The sequence below is a fragment of the Orycteropus afer genome, unplaced genomic scaffold (assembly GCF_000298275.1).
Source record: "Orycteropus afer afer isolate SDZICR_OR568_19922 unplaced genomic scaffold, OryAfe1.0 scaffold00431, whole genome shotgun sequence".
In the NCBI taxonomy this organism is placed as follows: Eukaryota; Metazoa; Chordata; class Mammalia; order Tubulidentata; family Orycteropodidae; genus Orycteropus; species Orycteropus afer.
Window position 1 is genome coordinate 1,187,712 of NW_006922018.1, and position 6,776 is coordinate 1,194,487.

Consider the following 6,776-nt stretch of genomic DNA (forward strand, 5'->3'; position numbering starts at 1 on the left):
TGTGGTCAATGTCATGAGACAAAGTATATGTAAACTGCTGTATGGAAAGTGAATTTGCTCTGTAAATCTTCACCCAAATCACACACACACACACACACACACACACAGTTACTGTCAAGTCAGTAAAAAAAAAAGAAAAAGTCTGATATTGTCAGATTGGATGAGAAAACAAAATCCAATTATATATGACATACAAAAAACACACTTCAAATATAAAGACATAAATTGATTAAAAGTTAATATATGGAAAAAAATATACCATGGTAGCAGTAATTAAAATAAAGCTGAGATAGCTACATACAGACATACCTCAGGGATTTTGCAGGTTTGGTTCTAGACTACTGCAGTAAAACAATATCGCAATAAAGTGAGTTACACAAAATTTTTGTTTTCCCAGTGCACATAAAAGTTACATTTACATTATATTGTAGTATATTAAGTATACAATAGCATTGTGAAAAAGTTTGAAATATTGTGAGAATTATCAAAATGTGGCACAGAGACACAAAGTGAGCATATGCTGTTGGAAAAATTACACTTGTTAGACTTGTTCAATGCAGCGTTGCCACAAACCCTCAATTTGTAAAAAAAAATACAATATCTGCAAAGCACAGTAAAATGAGGTATGCCTACAAGTGTAAAACAATGCAGATTTCAGAGCAAAGAATATTACAAGGCATAAAGAAGTTTATATCACAATGATGAAAAAAAGATCAAAACATCAAGGAAATATAACAATCCTAAATGTTTGTGCATCAGAAAGCAAGATTTCAAAATATCTGAAGCAAACACTGATCAAATTTCAAGGAGAAATGGAAAAATTCACAATTATAATCAGATTTCAATAATTCTCTCTCAATAATGAATAGAACAGGTTGATAGAAAATCAATAAGGATATAGAATATCTTAAGACTATAAACCAATTTGATTGACATTTATCAAACACTCCACCCAACAATAGTAGAATATACATTCTTTACAAGTGAACATGGGAATATTTACCAAAATATAGCTTATTCTGGGCCATAACCAAGTCTTAACAAAATAAAAATATTCCAGCCAAATAAAGTATGTTCTCTGATCATAGTTAAATTAAATATAAATCAATAACTGCTGAAATATTTCTAAAAAAACAACAACAGATATTTGGAAACTAAATTATAGACTTCTAAATAACCAATGGGTCAAAGAAGAAGAAATCAAAAAGAGAAAGTATTTTGAGTTATCTGAAAATGAAAACCCAGCATATCAAAATTTGTGCCAAGATTTTAAAGTTGTATTTAGGGGATGTTTTATAGCAAAACATACTTATGTTAGAAAAGAAGAAAAGTTTCAAATCAATGACCTTAGCCTCTATCTTATGATACTAGAAGAAGGACAGTAAATTAATCCCAGTAAGCAGAAGGCAGGTGTAAAGATGAGAATAGAAATCAGTGAAATAAAATTCAGAGAAAACAATAGAGAAAAACTGTGAAAACTAAACTTGCTTCTTTAAGAAAATCAATAAAACACTTAAATTGATCAGGAAAAAAAGAAGACACAAATTAACAGTATCAGTAATGAGAATGGTGACATCACTACAAATTTCCTAGGTACTAAAGGATAATGCACTACACCCCCAGAGCTCCCTAATGGAATATTGTGAGGAGCTCTGGTGGCGTAGTGCCTAAGGCATTTGACTGCTAACAAGAAGGTTGGTGATTCAAATCCACTAGCCATTCCACAGAAAGAAGACTGGGCAATCTTCTTCCATAAAGATTTACTGCCTCGGAAACCCAAAGGGGGTTGCTAAGAGTTGGAATCGACTTGATGGCAGTGAGTTAGTTTGCTTTTTTGGTAATGGAATATAATAAACAACTTTATGCCAATAGATTCAACACCTTAGGAAAAACTACTTGAAAGACATAAAGTACCAAAGCTCACTCATGAAGAAAAGGATAACTTGAATAGCCCTATACTTGTTAAAGAAATTCAGTTTATAATAAAAAAAAAAAAACTCCCATGTAAGACTTCAGGCCCAAATGGCTTGCTTCATTGGTAAATTCTATAAGACCATAAAAATGAAATAATACCAATTCTACAAAAACTCTCCCCAAAAATTGAAGAGTAGGATACAGATAAGGAGCCCTGGTGGCATAGTGGCTAAAGCACTCCACTGCTGACTGAAAGATCAGTAGTTCAAACCCACTGGTTACTCCTCAGGAGAAAGATAAGGCAGTCTGCTTTCTTAAAGATTTACAGCCTTGGAAATCCTTTGGGGCTGATCTATTCTGTCCTACAAGAAGGCTGCTACGAGTCAGAATCAACTTGACAGCAATAGGTTTGTTTTTTCATTTTTTTTAGAATATGGATAGATAGCCTCCATGAGGCTTGCATTATCCTGATACCAAAATCAGACCCCCAAAATTGCAAGAAACTACAGAACAATATCCCTCATTAGTATAGATACAAAAATTCTATACAAAATGTTAGCAAATTCAGCAATACATAAAAAAGTACAATACATCATGACCAGAGTGGGGTTTATTTCAGGAATGTAAGGTTGGCTTAACATTCAAAAATTGATCAATGTAATTCACCACATTAAACTATAAAAGCAAAACTACACGATCATCTCAATAGAAGAAGAAAAAGCACTTAAAAATGTCCAACATCCATTCTTGACAAAAATTCTCAGAAAATTAGAACTAGCAGGTAATCTCTTCAACCTGATGAGGGCATCTAAAAATCTATAGCTACCATCATAATTAATGCTGAAAGCCTGAATGCATCAGGAACAGACAAGGATGTGCACTCTCACTACTGCTATTCAATATGGTACAAGAGATTACAACCTTTGCAATTAGGCAAGAAAAAGAAATAAAAGGCATTCAAATTGAAAGCAAAAAAAAAAAACCAAATTCACTGGCATCATATTGTTTCTAATTCATAGTGATCCCCACTGAGTTTCTGAGGCTTTAAGTCTTTATGGAAGTAGATTGCCCAGACTTCCTTCCATGGAGCAGCTAGTGGGTTTGAACTGTTGACCTTCCAGTTAGCAGTCCCTTATCCACTACACCACCACCAAAAACCAAACTCACTGCCCTTGAGCTGGATCCGACTCATAGTGACCCCTCCTTGTGTTTCCGAGGCAGTATCTTTACAGAAGTAGATTGCCCAATCTTCCTTCCAAGGAGTGGCTGATGGGTTTGAACCATCAGCCTTCTGGTTAGCTGTCAAATGCCTTAGGTACTACACCACCAGAGCTCTCAAATAAAGCCTAGAAAATGAAAAATAATCTATGACAGAAAGTAGATTAGAGATTGCATGTGGATATGCAGGAAGCATAGGACAGAAAGATTACCAAGGGGGGCAAGGAAACTTTTGGGGTGATGAATATGTTAATTATCTGGATGATGGCCATAGTTTCACTGGTCTGACTCTGTACTCTGTGAATTTCTGGGTATTAAGTAGTTTCACTGTCTTCACTTGCCTCACTTGTTTCACTGATAGGATGAGTACCTCCTGCCAGGCACAATAAACAGAATTCATATGAGATCAAAGAAGAGAGGTGCATTAAAATTATTTGTTAACTAAAAAAATACTAGCAAATATCAATCATTAAAGTAAAACACAAAGGATTGTTACATGTACATTAAATGATAATTTTGTGAAGGAACGTAGTGGACCACTGTACTTCCGTAGAATTTTGCAGGCTGAAACCATATTCCAGACACTACTTCAAAATAAAGCAAAACAAAAAACAAATCAATTTAAATTTAATGAAATATATGCTGTATTCTGATTAAATGTAATGTTCACGTAAAATAAAATGTGCTTACTTGTTTCCAATTTTATATTTTTTTTCATATGCAATAAGAAGGATCAACTACTTTTCCAGTAGTTTTCTGAGTCAGTCAGCATCTTCTCCTTGCATACCCTGGATTTGACTCAGAAATCTAGTCTATTTCCCTGCTGGGTAAAAGGCAAAAAGAGAGAATTCAAAGAATTGACAGATTTGGTGCTTATTAGTTTATGAAACTATATGGCTAAATAGCAACTAGGGTAGTCAGGTTGCAAAATGGCCCACAATGTTCCCACCTACTGATATTCTCACTCTTGTCTCACTCTTCCACATTATACCAAGCTTAGAACATGGCAGAACTGATAATATTTCACTTATGAGATTAGGTTATAAAAGATACTGCAGCTTGTCTTCATTGAACACTGTCTCTCCTCTCTCTCTCTCCCCCCCGCCCCCCGCTTTTAGAATCTCTTCACAGAGTGGCATAACCATGTCATAAACAGCCTTACAGAGAAGCCAACATAACAAGGAATTGGAACCTTATGAGACCCAGAACCAGACCACCTGGCTAAGCCACTCCTGGATTCCTGAATTTCAGAAACTGTGTGTGATAGTAAATAATGTTTTAGGCTTCTCAGTTTTGGGGTAATTTCTTATGCAAAAAAAAAAAAAAAAAAACAACCAAACTCACTGCAGTCGAGTGGACTCTGACTCATAGTCCCCTCCTTGGGTTTCCGAGGCCTTATCTCTACGCAAGTAGATTGCCCAGTCTTCCTTCCAATGAGTGGCTGATGGGTTTGAACCACCAGCCTTTTGATCAGCAATCAATGCCTTAGGTACTCTGCCACCAGAGCTCCTTATGCAGCAATAGATAAGTAATATGGCTATACTACCACACTACTTCCTTCCAACCCCTTTAGGGTGGGCCCAGAGGAATAGTAATGGGAAAGGAATGCAGCTTAGGAAATTGGTACAGAATTTCCATTCTTGGGAGTTTTGGGATCAACACTTAGTCACTTCTTCTCCAACAACATATCAAGTCACAGATTTTAGGCACTCATTTATTCTAAAGAGAGAACCGGGACTCAGATCACAGCCAGAACATAAAGCCAATTGTAGATAGCTTTTTTTGGTTTTGTATGTATAAGGATGATGCATTGAGAAATTAAGTAGTTTCATTGTGTTGACTCTCATCCACAGATATTAAATATAATTTATGAAATAGCTAATTATTCATTAGTCTTAAAAAATAAACATTTATGAACATTTACCTCAGGTAGATACACTCCTTGGAGAGAACAATCATGGGAGAAAGGAGGACTGCTTATGCACAGGGAGACAGCTCAGGGGGCAGGAGTGCGTGGAGGGATGGACACTGGGAAGAGGTAAGTATGGGGAGGAACTGGGAGGGGAGCTGTTGCATTGTGGTAAACTGTGGTCAATGTCATGAGACAAAGTGTATGTGAACTGCTGTATGGAAAGTGAATCTGCTCTGTAAATCTTCACCCAAATCACAATTAAAATATAAATAAATAAATAAACATTTAATGACTGGCATGGAAGGCATCCAGGGAAAACTTTGGAAGGTGGTGATGTGATGTTGAGAAGAGCATGCTACTGAATGTGGGTAGCAACCTGCACTTCGGCACTTACTAAATGCACAGCTTCCTGTCATTTACTACATCAGGATCACTGGAGGCGTGACCAGGTGTCTACATTTTAAGAAGTAACTTCAGGTGCTTCTGATGCACTTTCTTGCTTTCAAGTGTAGAGCTAATGGAAACCAGGAGAACGCATACTTTGAAATTTCATGTATTTCAGCAAAGGCTGTTGTCCTCTAGAGAGATGTCTTTACTATGCAAGGCATCCAGATAAGCCATTTAGTACCATTCAGCCTCTTCATTTTGACGCTTGTGCAGACACTCATCAACGTAATTAAAGGGATTTCTCTTTAAAAAAATAAATAAACATTTAATTTCCAACAAATGAAATTTATATAATTATATTTAATATTAATTCTCAGTGCTAGAGGGGAGGAAATGATGATGGTTAATTTTATGTGCCATCCTGGCTAGGCTATGGTGCTCACTTGTTTGGTCAAACACTAGTAAAGAGGTTACTGCGAAGGTACTTTGTAGATGTGATTAACATTTACAATCGATTGGCTTTAAGTAAAGGAGATTACTCTTGATAATGTGGGTGGGCTTCATATAATATAGTGAAGGCCTTAGGAGCCAAACACTGAAGTTTCCCAGAAACTCACTGCTGAGGAGTCAATCCCAACTCATAGTGACCCCTCCTTGGGTTTCTGAGGTGGTATCTCCACAGAAGTAGATCGCCCAATCTTCCTTCCAAGGAGTGGCTGGTGGTTTTGAACCACCAGCCTTCTTTCTGGTCAGCAGTCAAATGCCTTAGGCACTATGCCACCAGAGCTCCCAAGTTTCCCAGAGAAACAGGAACTCTGCATTAAGACTATAAAAGAAATCCTACATGAGTTTCCAGCCTGCTGGCCTGCCCTACACATTTTGGACTGGCTACTCCCCACAATCTCATGGGCTAATTCCTTAAAATAAAATTTATCTATCTATCTATCCACCAACCACTCCTCGGAAGGAAGGTTGGGCAATCTACCGTAGTGATACTGCCTAGGAAACCCAAGGAGGGGTCGCTATGAGTCGGGTCTGACTCGACGGCACATAACAACAACAACATCTATCTATCTATCATCTATCTCCTGTTGATTCTGTTTTTCTGGAGACCTGGAACTTTTTTTTAATAGTCAGTGCACTAACACATTCTAGTTTTTGTATTATACAACAGAATTTTAATTGAGTAATACCATGGTGGTTAAGTTTGTGTGTCACCTTGGCTAGGCCTGGTTGAGTGGCTGGGCTGCTGGATGTAGTATTCCTCACGATGAGATTGGTAATCAACTCCATGGTGGGATCTACTGTGAGCAGCTGAGTAGCTGCCTTTAGGTATGTGGTCTGC